The sequence below is a fragment of the Pseudorasbora parva genome, chromosome 4 (genome assembly GCF_024679245.1).
Source record: "Pseudorasbora parva isolate DD20220531a chromosome 4, ASM2467924v1, whole genome shotgun sequence".
NCBI lineage: Eukaryota > Metazoa > Chordata > Actinopteri > Cypriniformes > Gobionidae > Pseudorasbora > Pseudorasbora parva.
In genome coordinates, this window is record NC_090175.1 from 25,767,226 (window position 1) to 25,782,722 (window position 15,497).

Sequence of the window (15,497 nt, forward strand, 5' to 3'; positions counted from 1 at the left end):
TGACAGGAGGACAAGAGAGTGTCTGTGTGGAAGATATAGTTCTAGAGATTCTTTCCTTCCCCTTCTCTCTTCGTCTTCTCTCTGTGTCTGTTTTCCTCTCTTTCGATGACAGTTTTGGGGCATTTTCTAGTGCCGCTGTGTTTGTGTGTATAAGGTATAAGGCTAGGAGGACACAGGAACTAAGAGAAAGAGTTTTGAGAGAGAGAGAGAGAGAGAGAGAGAGAGAGAGAGAGAGAGAGAGAGAGAGAGAGAGAGAGAGAGAGAGAGAGAGAGAGAGAGAGAGAGAGAGAGAGAGAGAGATGTAGTCACACAGGTAAACAATTTCATTGTTAGCACAGGGGACTGCCGGTAGAAAATGCAATTATGATTTTTTTATGTGGTTTAAATTCTCTTTCGCCTTTAATGAATGATCTCAGTGCTAGTGACCTGACGGTGCAATGCAGTCTAGGCCTCACCATCTCTCTTTTCTCTCCCTCTCTCTCTCTCCCTCTCTCTCTCTCTCTTTCTCTCTCTCTCTCTCTCTCTCTCTCTCTCTCTCTCTCTCTCTCTCTCTCTCTCTCTCTCTCCTGCCTTTTCTTGGTCTCTTTATCTCTTTCCTTCATTCTCTTTCTTTGTCCCTCCATCCGCCCACCTCCCTCTCTGTATCTCTGTACTCTCTGTTGACAGTCTATCTGGGTATGGAAATAGGCAATGGAGATTGCCTCCAGCAGTGTGTCAGTCCCCAGAGGAGGAAATAGACCCGTGATAGCACAATTACTTAATACACTAAAATGCTGAAAATAATAGCTTTGGTGTGTGACAGAAAACAAATCGGGGAGCTTTGATAGGCAAAAAAGAAAAAGACAAAATAGAAATTCAATCAGAGGTCCATTCCGGGCTGCCCCGGATCCTGCTGATTCCACTAATTTGTATTATTATTTTTTTCCCCTCAGCATTTATATATACAAATCCCACTGAATGGTATTCCTGAATGTTAATCACATTTGTCAGTTAGCAGTCGGCAAGCAAAGGGTAGAGTGACAGATTGCTGGAATATACTCAATGCTTCCTCACATGACAGTTTTACAAAACGCAGAGTATTAACAGTCATTATTCAATTTGGAAAGGCAGTCTATAGTGAAAATTGTAATAGACTGCTAAATGTGCTGCCATCCTCAGACTCGCCGCCCGGAGCGAATATTGAAAAAAAAGAATTATAAGCATTGAGTTTTAGGACAAATGATTCATTTTTAATCTCCGGTTGGTATTTAAATGTTATGAATGTGATTTTCTACCTCTGCGAGGGAAGACGCGTATGTATTTTCTGCCTTATGCAGAACATTAGGCCCTCACTGAGCGGAGGAGGAATTCTGCTTTCCATTTATCTGTGTCAATTTTATGTACTTTTAACTGGATGCTAATGCAGTAGTTGCAGTTTTGGTTCTGTATGAAATGTTACTGTGGAGTTGTTGATAGAACAATTTTTCTCCATAACCATGTGCCACTGAGTAAGACACTTAACCCTGGGTTGCTCCAGGGGGGCTATGCCTGCAAACTGTTTACTCAGTGGAATTACATATAGTATATAACGTATAGAGAAACAAAAGTGTCAAACATTAGAGATTATGCTACACATAATATTTATTCCATAGTATGTCTGCAGTTCAAAACAAACAAACAAACAAACAAAAAACAAAAGAAAAAAAATGTAGGCAGCTTACGGAAGAGGATTAGGGCCAAGCAATAATAAAAACAATTAAACCATTTTGAGATTAAAGTCATTATAATGCGAGATTAAACTCATAACATTTTGAGAAAAAAAGTCAAAATACAATCTTCAGAATACCGTCTTTCCTCAAATAAAAGCCTGTAGTCAAATAAACGCCGGGCCTCTGATAGTGGCCGGGGGCGTGGTCAGCACCAACAAATAAAGGCCGGTCTCAAATAAAGGCCGGGAGAAAATGAGTGGATAATCTCCTAAATGCCGTTAATTTAATGCGAAACCATCCTGATGCCACGCGCCCCGATGCGAGTCATGCCAGTGCGACACACACTAATCCTGGTCTCTTCTATAGTTAACCTAAAACTTTTATATAGGCTACTGTAGTCTACGAGAGATGCGACGATCAGGGTTAATTAAGCTGATTAAGGAGCTGATTAAGACGCACCTATTATTAGCCTCTCGTCTCTTTTATGTCTTAAGGGTGTCGCACCCAAGCCTCGAAGCTCAGCTCCGCGCATTTATACTTTCGCCTGTCTCCGCTGCGCGAGCCTCCGCTGACTGCGCGCGCTCCTCCACAAACGGACGAGGCGTTTATACTTGACGTGTTCGCCATTTTGCTATTCTTTGAAACGACAGAGGGTGATTCGGAGTAATTGTTCTATAAACCAACGCGTCGAGAAGTGGGCTAACGTGCACAGGTGATGATATTTATTTTAGTAGGCTACATTTCATAAAAAACCACACTACAAAAGAATTGTGTAAAACTCAGTAAACCTTGGCTTGGTATTATTACTTGTGACATGAGAACAATTAAATAAGCTCTAAATTAACGATCTCTTAAATATTTCCTAATTTCACTAAACTTATTGTCGTGATATATTTATTTGCTTAAACCTGGATCTTTATTTAAAATGGCTAATTTCTGCTTTTGTAGGCTCATTTAGTAAATATAAGCACCTAATGTGCAAACTGGGGGCCGGTGTGATGAGACGTCATGCTCGGCTAGATTCGCCGAGAACTCGTTCATCTTCGGATGCGGAGCTGCGTGTGGGATTACAAAAAATGCATATTATTTTGTTGTATGGTGATATTGTTGCAAATGTTTCTTTAAAAAAATCAATGATATTTGTCCACTAGAACGATCACTTTAAATTGAAAACGGTTTACATAAAGCAATTATATTTCAAACAGATGGAATTAGAAATGCCCCTAATAAAAGCCTGCTTCAAATAAAAGCCGGTTCCCATCGGCAGTTCAGGTAAATAAAGGCCCTGGTCTTTATTTGAGGAATTACGGTAAACTAATTAAGTATCAAGAATAAAGTCGTTGTGTTTCGAGAAAAAACTTGTTTATGACGAGGGCATTGACTTTGATAAGTGCGTCGACACTGTTAACCCTCTCATGCCAGAATTGGAGGCGGCATTTGTCACTTTTCACATAAACAAACCTCTAATTGACATGAAAGTCGATACTAGGGCAAAAATGTAATGAGACATTCAAACAAATGACCAATGATGAACGACCAGCAAAGCAATTAAGAAGACATTAGCTTATGGTGGAAGCAAAATTGAAGCAAAATGCTTAGTTTCATTACAGCATGGCCCAAGTGGGCAAATTTACAGCAATCTGTTTATGCTTAGGGACATAGGGATTGTTAAAATCAGCCTGCATGTCCACCATGTTAGTATGGAGGGCACTACTGAAGACATTTTCACAGAGTACAAATACTTATTTACCAGCAAGCTTGATGGACTCCCAATTACATATTCCATGACAGTGGACCCTAACACACAGCACATCGTTCCCCCACTCACCACATTCCTCTGGCAATGCAAAATTGTGCCAAATGCCCTGTCCCAAATGGCGCCCTAAACCCTCGCAGTCATCCTACGAGTTTGCACTTTCATGACGTGACGCCACTTTGACTGTCGGGAAGAAGTCTGCTGTGGAGCTCGCACCAGTGTGGGATTGGCAAAAGTGCACATCGAAGGTGTATAATGACCGGAAAGGGTGCATTCTCAAGAACCCTTCTGAAACCTAAAATGTCAAATGGGACAGACCGAAAGTGCATATGAAGTGCATCGAAAAACAGAAGTTATAATGACAAAGTCAGAGCCAACGGACTGGGTCTTGTCCATAGGGGTTGTGAACAAAAATGACAGACAAGAAATCAGACTGTGTATAAATCTCAAGACTGTCATATAAAAGTCCCCAGGAAGTATTCGCTTCCCTATACTCACTGACAGAATATACCGGCATCGTCCACAGTGGCCACCCTGGTCTAGACACTACTAAACACAGAGCAAGACGTATCATTTTTTGGCCAATGAGGATGGCTGATATCACAACGAAACTCCTCTCATGCCCAGTCTGCAATGGCACAATGCCACATCAACAGAAGGAACCCTACTAAAACCATACCCAGTCCCGGACCTGCTCTGTAGGAGCAGATATGTTTGAGTTGTAGGGGTGTCGAAATGAATCGCTTCTTTGATGTATGGCAATGCAGGCAAGGATGATTCGGTATCGGTTCAGTAATATAGCCCATAACCGATTATAATGTTACTGATGTCATGTATAATGTTATTTGTCATGTACGTGTATTGTCGCAGTAGCATACAATGGCAGAGGGAGGCGAGACATGAGTGCAAAAGATTAAAATGCTCCAACTACTTCAAAAGCCGACATCTGAGCACATTTTGGCTTTTATGAGCAACCCATTTAGCACGACCTGGACCTGGACCTTACACAAATCTAAGCTATGATTTATCAAAAAAATTTAATTTGTTATACAAACACACACGGCTCGCGAACACCTGAACTTTATTATGACGGGACGGGGCACATTCGCCAGGTGCCCACACTGATCCGCTCTTCCAGTTATGATTATGAGGTAATGCAGCTCTGTTTATCATATTAGATACATTTAAGTGTGGTGAAAATGATGTTATGACGTTACTCCGTGCGTTCACTTTTTCACACTGCTCAGAGTACAGCGCTCCTGCCAAATAAAACCCGAAACCGAGGGTAGCACAGATATGACTCAATTGACAAGCGACTTCCTCAAACGCTATGCTGAAACGTCCCAGTCCTTAGTTAAAATAGCAATTTTGGGATATTGTAAGTACTCAACTGAACAAAATATATAACACCGGCCTAGTGGTTTTTGGATATTTTACTGCAAAAATACTACATAGTGCACCTTTAATAAAGATAATTGTATGCTGAGCACCTACGACTTTAGTTGTGGTTTAATTTGCGGTAGTTTGGCGGCAGCACTATCATATCTGGCTATAATGTGACATAGCCTATAGCACGCTCTCAAATGTAATTTTTTTTAGCATTGTTGGGATGAGTAAAATTTACATACGTGGTTTCAACAATCAGATGTATTTAGACTTTTTGACTGTAAAGAGACCCAGACCACCTCCTGAAGTGGCTTTTAGTATGTTGGGTATTTGTTCTAAATGCTCCTGTTGTCTTCTGTGACCAGACTTGAGTTTTGTTTGATACATTCAAGAAGCTTTGGGCAGGTAAAATTAAAGGTTCAGTTCATAGTGACTGACAAAATTGTTTACATGTGGATGCAGTGACTCGTCAATGCAACGTGTTGCATGGTGATATCGAATTAAACAGAATCGATGACAGGATAATCGTAATTGAACCCAACCGTGAGACCAGTGTAGGTTTACACCTCTACTGAGTAGCGTGGCCAAACTTACCTAATTCTTGTGTTGGTATGAGAATGACCTTGTCCATGGCACAGCATCCTCAGCTGTAATCATGAAACTGAAGAGACATTTCTCTGTGCGTGGCACAGCTCACACACTAATTTCTGGTAATGCAAGACAGTAGCACTGGGACAATAAATCGATGCATCGCGAATCGAGAAATGATTCTGGATCGATTCTGAAATTCTGCAATTCTCTCTGAGCTTAGTTTTTAACAGCAGATGGCACTGTGTGCTTTTCTTACAGCTGTACTCTGCTTGCTTGCTTCCAATTCCATACACACACCACTTTAACCAACTAAAAAATTATTTAATTCATAAAGCTCAAAAAGGTTGAAGCGAATTACAAGTGTGTTTGCAGTGGATTGTTTACATTAATCTTACATCATAAAGCATTCTGAGGTGCAAGTGAATTCTCAGACTCAGCCGAACACGCGATGGCAGTTCTTCATGAGCATTTAAGTCTGCGGTTGAAAACAAGACTAGAGTGCCATCTGCAGTTAAAAACTAAGCTTAGAATCGATTCTAGAATCGTGATGCATCAGGTAAAATCTCAGAATCGAGTGATGCATCGATTTATAGTCCCATCCCAACTTCATCAATGTTGCCAGTGGTCTAGAGTTCCCGCTGTCAAGTGGCCTGGCAGAAAGAGCGGTTCGCAGTGCCAAACAGCTGATGAAGAAATCTTAAAGAGATGGGACAGACGTATTCCTCAAATCTCTTTAAACCTGAGAAACATTACCTGTGACACTGACGTTGGGTTCCCCTGCAAAACGCCTATTGTCATGACAGACACAATCAGCCATTCCTATTAATTCCAGTCGGTTGGAGCCAGCTCCCAAATATGCCCGGCAAATCACTGCATGGCTCCTTAATAAGAGGATTACCCTAAAGTGATTTTAAGACACTTTAAGACACCCACTGCAGTCATTGGCAGAAGGACAAGTTGTTAGAATGCAAAACCTGAAAGGATATGAGCACCTTGGCACAGTAAAGGAGGTGAACAAGAAGTTTCGGATATACACTATCCAATTCAATGGGAGAACATACAGGAGGAACCAACATCACGTCCTTCCTGTAGCAGGGCACCCTCCATCACAGCTCAACCCCGAGAACATTGACTTTCAAAACACCATCAAGGACTTTGCTCCCCCAGCACTAAGCACATCACAAACTCACATTCCATAACCAGAATCCACACATATGCTGAAGCACACCGTATAGTCCCCCACTAAGGTCAGTAACGCACATTAGCAAACACGTTCAGGGCGGTCGCATTTGTTAGCCGAATCCATGGTATGAATAGGTTGCTCCAAGAACAATGTATTTCATCACTGCTCCAAAAATAAAAATAAGAAAAGCACATTTAAACACTTAAAATGGGCTGTTATTACGGCAGCAATTAGGCTTTGTTAAAATAACCCCAGCTTCATGAGTTAGAGCCTAGTTTCTCTCAAGGTTTATTTTTCTCCATCATGCCCTAATGGAGTTTTGGTTCTTTGCCACTGTAGCCTTTGGCTTGGCTTGGTCAGTTGAGGACACTAGAATTTAAACTAAATATCCAAATAAATTTAATTACTAAACTAAATTAACTTAACTATATCAACTTTATTACTGATCTGTCCGCATTGTCGCTATATGATAAATTAAAATAAACCGAAAACATCACAGTTTTCTCCAGAACGACTGCACAGCCGAATCGATTTCTGTTGCAATGTTGTCCGGTTTAGCACTGTGAAGCTGCTGTGAAACAATATTCATTGTAGAAGCGCTATATAAAGTTGACTTGACTTGACTTGACTTGACTTGACTTGACTTGACAGCGATGGGAGATTTATTTCACAAAAAACAAAACATATAGTCTTGCTTCGCTTAGTTTTCACACTGACAATTTTTAACAGCGAACCTAAAGTTACAGAACCAAAGGCAAAGGGATACGGTCACAACCTGATTGGTCGGCTTTTATGACGTATATTTCGCGACGGAGCTTGCTTAACGATCATTCAAAACAATGCTTTGTGCTGGATTAAACGGGATCATTTTATGCGTGTACATATGGTTTTATTTTTACCAGCTGAAAACTCACGAAGAGCTCATAAAATGTTCAAAACATTCAAAACAGCAGCAGGATTTCCTCCGTTGTATGCAGAAACGAAGATCTGCTGCAAAAGAGATGGCAGTTCCGTCGTCTGTACCGAATAATGGGTCCTTTGATGAGAAGAACCAGGTATACTTTTTGTGCGTTTTTTTCTAGCATTTTTGAAACATGCTTGATGGACCAAATATTAATGAGGTACTTTACCTCCTCGTTGCTCCACGTTTGCCCTCTAATCTCTTTTTGGATACGCCTATCTTTCCGCGTCGTCAAATCAGCTGACTTGTAGCGTCGCATCTTGTGACATTGCGTCCTGTTTTTCGTTCTTGTGCATGTCTTTGGTCCGTGTTGCGTTCATATATCAGTCGAACCACACCCGAGTTTGTTTGGAAGCGGACCATGACCCATCTTTTTAGCATTCTCAGCCCGCTTGGTGTCCACCAGGGTTCGGATGGCAGCGCTCACATATGTTCAAATGAACCGCACTAACCGAGCAATCCCAACCAGGCTTCGTTTAAATTGAACCAAACATGACAAGTGTGAACGCAACCTTAATGGAACTTTGGTTCTTATTTTAAATGCCCGTTAAATATGGTCTTTTCAATATTGTCAGTATCATACTCTTCTAATATTTTTTCTTCATTCATACAGATAATCTTGAGAGCTGTTAGTTGTTAGCGGTTTAGTTATTCAAGGAATGGATTCAGTTTATACTGTCATTGCTATTTGTTGATCAGGTTAATGCCATGTACATAGCATTGTTCATTGTTAAGTATGTTTATTTCATTTCATAGTAGATAAATGTGACGAATGATTTGTACAGAAGTATATGTTTTGTGTATTCTAATACGCTGTTCTCTATGTGCATTGAACAAGCTTCTATTGGTTTTACCTGATCACTTTTATACATGTGTAGATGTTTTAATCAATGACATTAGTTAAAATTGAATAATAGTAGTTAATCATCTCTTATTGGCCTGTTTAGCTGAGCAATCCATGGAACAAACAAGACAAGCTCTGAAAATGTATAAAAGAACAAATATTACACAGACACTTTATTTAATTCTATTAGATTAGTTAATTGCATTTGATAGATTTTACTCTCAATAAAACTTGCGTTTGTTTAAAACATTGCTGTTAGTAAAAGGTGTTTTTATGCATGTTTAGTCTGATTGTGTTGGATTTACACTGTTCTGAGCAGCAGGCGGCCCAGGCATGTGGTGTTTTGAAACAGTGTTAATAATTTTGCCAAGCAATTAGTTCAGTTGATCAAAGCTTTTTCTCTCCCATCACTAACTTGAACAAACCAAAACAGAACACACCTACAGTGGGTTACATGAACAATGCTAGACAAAAAAAACAAGAATGAAAACATGAGGGCTATATATACACACACACACACGGACTAATAACTAAAGACATACCTAAAAGCAATGAACAATCAACCAATGAGAATGTGACACATGGAACCAATCAGAACATTACATGAGACTAGAGAAGCACAAGACATGAGAGACTTGTTCAACTTCATGCAGCGATGCGCAGACCGATCGGTGCCTGACTGAGCAGTGCATGCCGGTTCGAAATTGTCCAACTTGACACTACTGTCTGCTTCCTGTAGTGACGCTCGCATTGTGTTTGCAAACATTAATCATGGATGAACTGAAATAAATGCATTATTTGTCAATGCACAGATATTTCAAAGACATGAAACAAAACCCAGAACTAAACGCAACATTCATGTTAATTTACAGTGCATTAATACAACTTTGGATCTTAAAGGAGCACTCCACCATTTTTAGAAATAGGGCTTATTCAACTCCTTTCCTACATTTAGATATGTGGGCATGCATTTTTGTCTCAGTGCATGCATTGTTTTAGTTTGGCAGGGGCGCTGCTAGCTTAGCATAATGAATAGAATCATATGTTGCCAGCTAGCATGTCCCGTGTCAAAAGCGATCAAAAAAAAAAAAAAAAAAAACACCCACCTAATCTTGTGGTCTGCGTATTCACAACTAGAACAAATAGCGATGCAGATTAAGACTAGGCGATTTCCTAGGCAAAAATTGACATGGGACTATATTATGGGGAAGCACATGCGGACCACGGCTATTTGGGCGCAGCGATATCACAGCTCCAGTGTTGCCAGATTGTTCGGATTTGAATTTGGTTTTGAATTTGATTGTGCGGGTAAAAATGGGTTTGGGCGGGTGGACAAAATTTGGGCTGGTTTGGGGTCAGTTTGGTGGTTTTCAAACATGTAAATTTTATAGTCTAATGGGTTAATATCAAACTCAAATGTGCATGTACTCCATAAAATAAGTCATCATGACACACACATGGCCAGCGTAGAGTCAGCTGGCAGGTGATGACGTCGCCAATGAGTACGTACTTTTAGCCAATCAGCGATCAGCAGGGAGGCGTCTCATTAATGACATGTTTTTAGCGCAAAATTGTAGCTGGATATTCAAGTAATCGCTATGCCAAAGTGACATAAATATATAGTAATGAGTGGGAGCGTGAACCAACTCTCAAAACATGGATTACACCTGTGACTCAAACATTCTTTAACCAACCTAAGGAAATGGTGCTAATCAATCTTGACTGACATGACAATACAATTATATCACATTATTTTATTACTTAATTTTTTTTTTGTTTTGTTTTTTCTTGGATTTGACGGGTTTTAGTGAGCTTTTGGGCTGGAAATCGTCAACCCAATCTGGCAACACTGCACAGCTCTCATCCTCACATCCTCCGGCTGTTGAGTGATTGCAATGTAGTGTGATATCTCTGTGCCCAAGTAGCGGTGCTTCCTCATAATAAGCCCTATTTCTAAAAATGATGGATCGAGTGTTCCTTCAAAAAAAAAAAAAAAAAAAAAAAAAATGTTGACATTAGCTATGACTAATAAATGCTTTAGAAGCATTGCTTACGTTAGTTCATGTTAACAAAGTGGTTAACTAATGTTAATAAATGAATATTATTGTAAAGTATACTTTATTGTACCCTCAGCTTGATATAAAATGACTTTACTGTTGTCAGGCAACAGAAGAGGACAGACACAGTGAGTAGAATCAGAGTGAACTGTTCAATACAGCAGAAGTTGGAGGTGAAGCAGGAGAATAACAGGTGAGTCAGAACAATGATGATAAAGCTCTGGGTGGTTAGGCAGAATGCAACTTGAGTGTTCTTTGGTTGCAGCAGCTGAGGTTGCGAAGGTGGCTGACCGAAAATATCCTTGAGGGTGGCGGAGGCACACAGATGACCGGCAATAGGACGAATATAGCAGGCAAGTAACTCATACAAGTGTTGCCGTAGGAGTCTGTTGTATGCATGAGAGACAAGGCCAGACACTAGTGAGGTGGAAAGTGACTGCTTAAATAGAGGGTTTGATGCCGAGGGTGATTGCTGGCAGGTGCGGGTGATGCTGGAGTATTGGTGTGTTCAAGTCCTCCTAGGATGTTCATATTTGTGAGGTGAGAAGTCGTGTTTACGACATCACATGTGTTCAAGTCTCTTTGGTCGGAGCGAGATGGCATCGCTCCTTCTTTTAATGAATTGCCTCATATTCGCTATCTCACGCATATTCTCCAAAGTCATTTTCAACGTCTTCAAAATCAATATTTTAATCCCTGACAGCTTCTTGACCAGATCCTTCATCAAGAGATTAATATTTGATTGTGTTTAGTACTTCCTCTCTGCAGTAAATCACTAAGCCATTTCCAGTTGTGCAGATTATAATTATTATTGTTTTGTTTTCTGTCTGAGGTAACTATGAGTGAAACGTCACTTCATCATTGCATATCAGACATTGTAACCTTGTGGAATAAAGGTGAATTGCACCTATTGCATCATTATAAATAAATATATTATTGTGCACAAAAAAAAAATATACGCACAATCTTACACACCTCGGGTCATTAGCGGCCCTATACAACTTCGACAAAAAACTAGTGGAAAAACAGGCATTCAATTATAATTCTATATATTTTTTTCTTGTTATATTGTTTAAAATTGATTGATTGAGGAATACTAAGAAGGTTGATGTCCAACTTTAAAAAATAAATGAAGAGGAGGAGGCTAGTGAAAGACGTCTCTGGTCGTTATTTAAGGTTTAAATGTGCTATAGAAAATAAAGAACAAATAATGCACATCAGGTGAGTTTTAATCTTTTATGTTTTGCATTATTCTATGAAGCCACTGTAAACGGTATTGAAATATTAGGCTAATTGTTATATTAAAATATGAGCTTACGTTGATGTAAATGACAAAGCCTTACAGTGTCACTTCGAAATACGAGTTATATTCAACTACAGATGTTGCATCCATTGCTTCAGCCGTGATTCTCACTGACACACCCCCAACTCGTACAGATTGGGGCTTAAAGAAAATCTCGAACTTCCCACTGGTATTTACACCATTGTGGTGGCATTCATGTGCGTTCAACTCGTAAATACGATCTGTACGACATGACTTGAACATGTTGATATGTGCAGGAGGTGAGCAATGAGGATTCTGGGAGTTGTAGTGCTGAGGGTGACTGAGCTGGTGACTTGTGACAACTGGGATCTTTGTAAGATTTTAGCACCATATAACAATAGTGTATAAATTGGGGCCTTCAGGGGAAAGTTAAAGGGTTAGTTCAAATCGGAACACAGTTTAAGATATTTTATATTTTAGCCCCAGAGCATATACAGCCCACTTTACTGTCCATTTCCAGAAAGCTAATAAAAAAATCATCAAAGTAGTCCGTATGTAATATCAGTTGGTTGATTAGAATCTCTTGAAGCAACGAAAATACATTTTGGTCCAAAAATATCACTTTATTCAGCATTGTCTTCCACCACCCTTACCTAACTTTCCTCATCAAGCACACCTTTCTTTTTCTCTCAACCTTTTCCTTCCTCCATCATTAAACATTTTAGCGCATTGTTTTTTGTTTGTTTTGTTTTTGTTTTCTTTCTTTTTTGAGTAAGAGTCTTTTTTTTTTTGCTGGGTGGAATTAAAGACAGGAAAAACAAAGTTAATGAATTCTTAATGAGAATCAGCAAGGCTGGAGGTGACACAGGGGAAAAAATACTTCCCTCCCCCTGATTGATGATCATAAAAGCACATTCAAATAAACCAAGCAGAGTGATTTATTTCCTGCTGTGTAAGACCTCACTGGCATATACAGGGAACATATTTGACAGACACCGAGAGACAAAGCGCTCGACTGCAGCCATCATTTAAGGCTTAACTGCGGGGTCCTTAGGCTGCAGTGGATGGACATTTGCTTTTGACAGTTCAAGGAAGTGCTCTAGTCATATGGGAGAGCTAAGACAGCTTCAGGGCTTTGAAAGATGGATACGCGCAAGCCACGGGAATATAAGTGCGCTTAAGTATGTATGACAGGGTAAACGGCGACCTGATGCACACCCTAGGTAATCTACATTGCTTAGCAGTCTCCACCAATTAGTTTTATTATCTTAGTGGCCAGCCTTTGACCTAGTTGTAAAAGTGCTATCCCAGAGAGAAAACACTCTACAGCACAAAGTTCACTCATCTGACAAGCTTAATTAACATGTAACCGGCTTAATGAGCTCCTCCACACATACTGGCATTCAATCGATTTGGATTCAATTATCATTTATGGTGCAATCAAATCTAAGCCTGCTTAGAGAGTGTAATAGGCTCTTAATTGAGAATGATAGTATTATGCACTGGGCATTTGAACTTTATGCTGTTAAGAAATTTAAAGGCCCCATTAGGCATGTAGAAATTAGCAAAATACAACTCAAAATGAAATAAATCGGAATGTGTGAGCATCTTGACGTTTTGCTTTTGAGAGAGGAATATTTTACTTTAATGCCAGCTTTTTTGTGTCTGCTGAATCATACAGAAGCAATATCTTAAGGACTTGTTTTTATTTACATAAAAAGAATACTGTGCAAGGTTGTTTACATGCAGCTATAATATTTGATGCTGTTCCCTAAACACGGTACATTTTCTCTCTCCAGTATACATAACACTGCACTACTGAATTTTTGGAGAATTGGGCATCCTAACTACGGATAGTGAGATGTATAACTGTTATAAATAATAATAATAAAATTCCCTGATGTGCAGAATTGTCTGAATTGCCCGTTCTCTGTTTTCATGCCTTGTGCTCAGTACGCTTTACTGCAGGGCTCAATCCACAGAGAACAAGGAGGGAAACAAGATGAGGATGGCAACTGAAACGAGTCCAAACAAATATCGCTGTATGATGATCTGCAAGGTACTTTCTGCATAAAATCAAATGAATAAATGAACCAGAAATGTGTACCACAAGCTGGAGATATTCCTTAAACTTCTAGCAAGTTGACTGATTTAATTTAATTAGAATCAAGAAAAAGTTCATGGCGGTAAAATCGCAAGTTACACTTGAAGGATACACAATGTTATAATTCTCACTCATTTGGCAAGTGAAATTAAAATAGAAGAAAAGTCATGGACATGCATTCAAATGATAAGCTGCACAAATAGTCAAAATGGATGAAATCACTAGTAAAAATGCTACTAAGTTTGATTTTGTTATATGATGTGAAAAGGGTAAATATTTTAACTCCAACCGTTGCTGTGTGCCAGTCATATAATGCATGTGAATGGGTAACAAGTCTATGAGAGCAAAAAAAAAACATGCTTAGACGACATGCTCAAAGAGCCCTGTGGCTCATAACGACAAATTGATATCTTAAGACACAAAACGATCAGTTTGTGTGAGAAATCGAGCCGTATTTATATGCGTTTTTACCCAATATACAACGCTATATCCAACAGCCTGGAACACGCTTCACTTCCGGTAAAGAAGGTCAGTATACACGCTCTGGCCTCGTGTACGAGATTTACTTCTGTGGTTGCCGTAAACTACACCAGATCGTGTATACCGGAAGTGATGTCTTTCCACAACGATGCCAGAGCGTGTATATTGACCTTACCGGAAGTGAAGCATGTTCCAGGCTGTTGGATATAGCGTCAGGTCAGGCCGCCGCATGTCTGCACACCATGTCCATTGTGCAGGCATACCAGGCTGACCTGCTGAGATTTTATATTTATATATATATATATATTCTTGTTCCCAATGCGGTGACGCAGCTCGAGTTCCCATGATAGGGAATATCTTGGTTACGACTGTAGCCTTAGTTCCCTGAAGGGGAACAAGACGCTGCGTCACCCTGCCATACTCCTTGCATGGCCGCAAGCGCCTTGTTTCGGCTTTTTTCACAAGCTAACGGCGTGTGTTTGCCAGCTTGCTTTATAGTTTCCGGGTCTATGATGTCACCCGCCTGTGACATTCCGTCTCTCTTTTGGACTGATGGCACATGTGCTTCACGACGCAATCACGCAGAGGCATTCCCAATGCGGTGACGCAGCGTCTTGTTCTCCTTCAGGAAACTAAGGTTACAGTTGAAACCAAGACGTTTTCTTTATCAAGGCAAAAATGACAATTAAACACGTAGCAGCTGCGGTTAGATTATCAGTCTTTCTTTAGTTCTGAACAGGGCAACTGGACACTACGCATAGGCTGAACATTGTGATTGCAACATTCACAATTCAAATAAACAGAACTAAATGCGGAGAAAGAGTGACACTCGCCTAGTGTCGTAGAATAGCACAGACAATATGAAAACCAGAAACTCAGATTCCATCTGAGAAAAAGAGTAAAACAGAAAATGAAACAAGACTTTTATTCAGCAATCAAATGGCTACTGCAGAAGAAGAGTAAATACCGTGGCACCTTTATTTTTATTTCAATGTTGCCCATTATTTAAAAAAAACAATTAGCAAAGTCACTGTTATAAGCCTATGCTAACAGATAACAAATGTAAAAAGGTGTACCCTCTTAACACCAAATCCATATCTACAGTCAGGTTTTTTGTGGAGGGCCTGTCTGAAGGATGGACCGGTGTAAAAACAGTTTCAGGTGCCTACTGGGCAGATATTAT

General features: G+C 39.9%; 1 protein-coding gene and 1 long non-coding RNA gene across 4 annotated transcripts in view; one reads left to right on the plus strand and one right to left on the minus strand.

The window, feature by feature from the left end:
* LOC137073174 (uncharacterized) overlaps positions 1-10,819 on the plus strand; it is a 55,535-nt gene extending 44,716 nt beyond the window's left edge. Inside the window, exons 5-6 of the long non-coding RNA XR_010904744.1 lie at positions 10,573-10,659; positions 10,732-10,819. This is a non-coding gene — a long non-coding RNA (uncharacterized lncRNA). The remainder of the gene's footprint in view (positions 1-10,572; positions 10,660-10,731) is intronic.
* epha6 (eph receptor A6) overlaps positions 1-15,497 on the minus strand; it is a 174,353-nt gene that overhangs the window by 56,508 nt on the left and 102,348 nt on the right. The gene's annotated exons all lie outside the window — the stretch shown is intronic.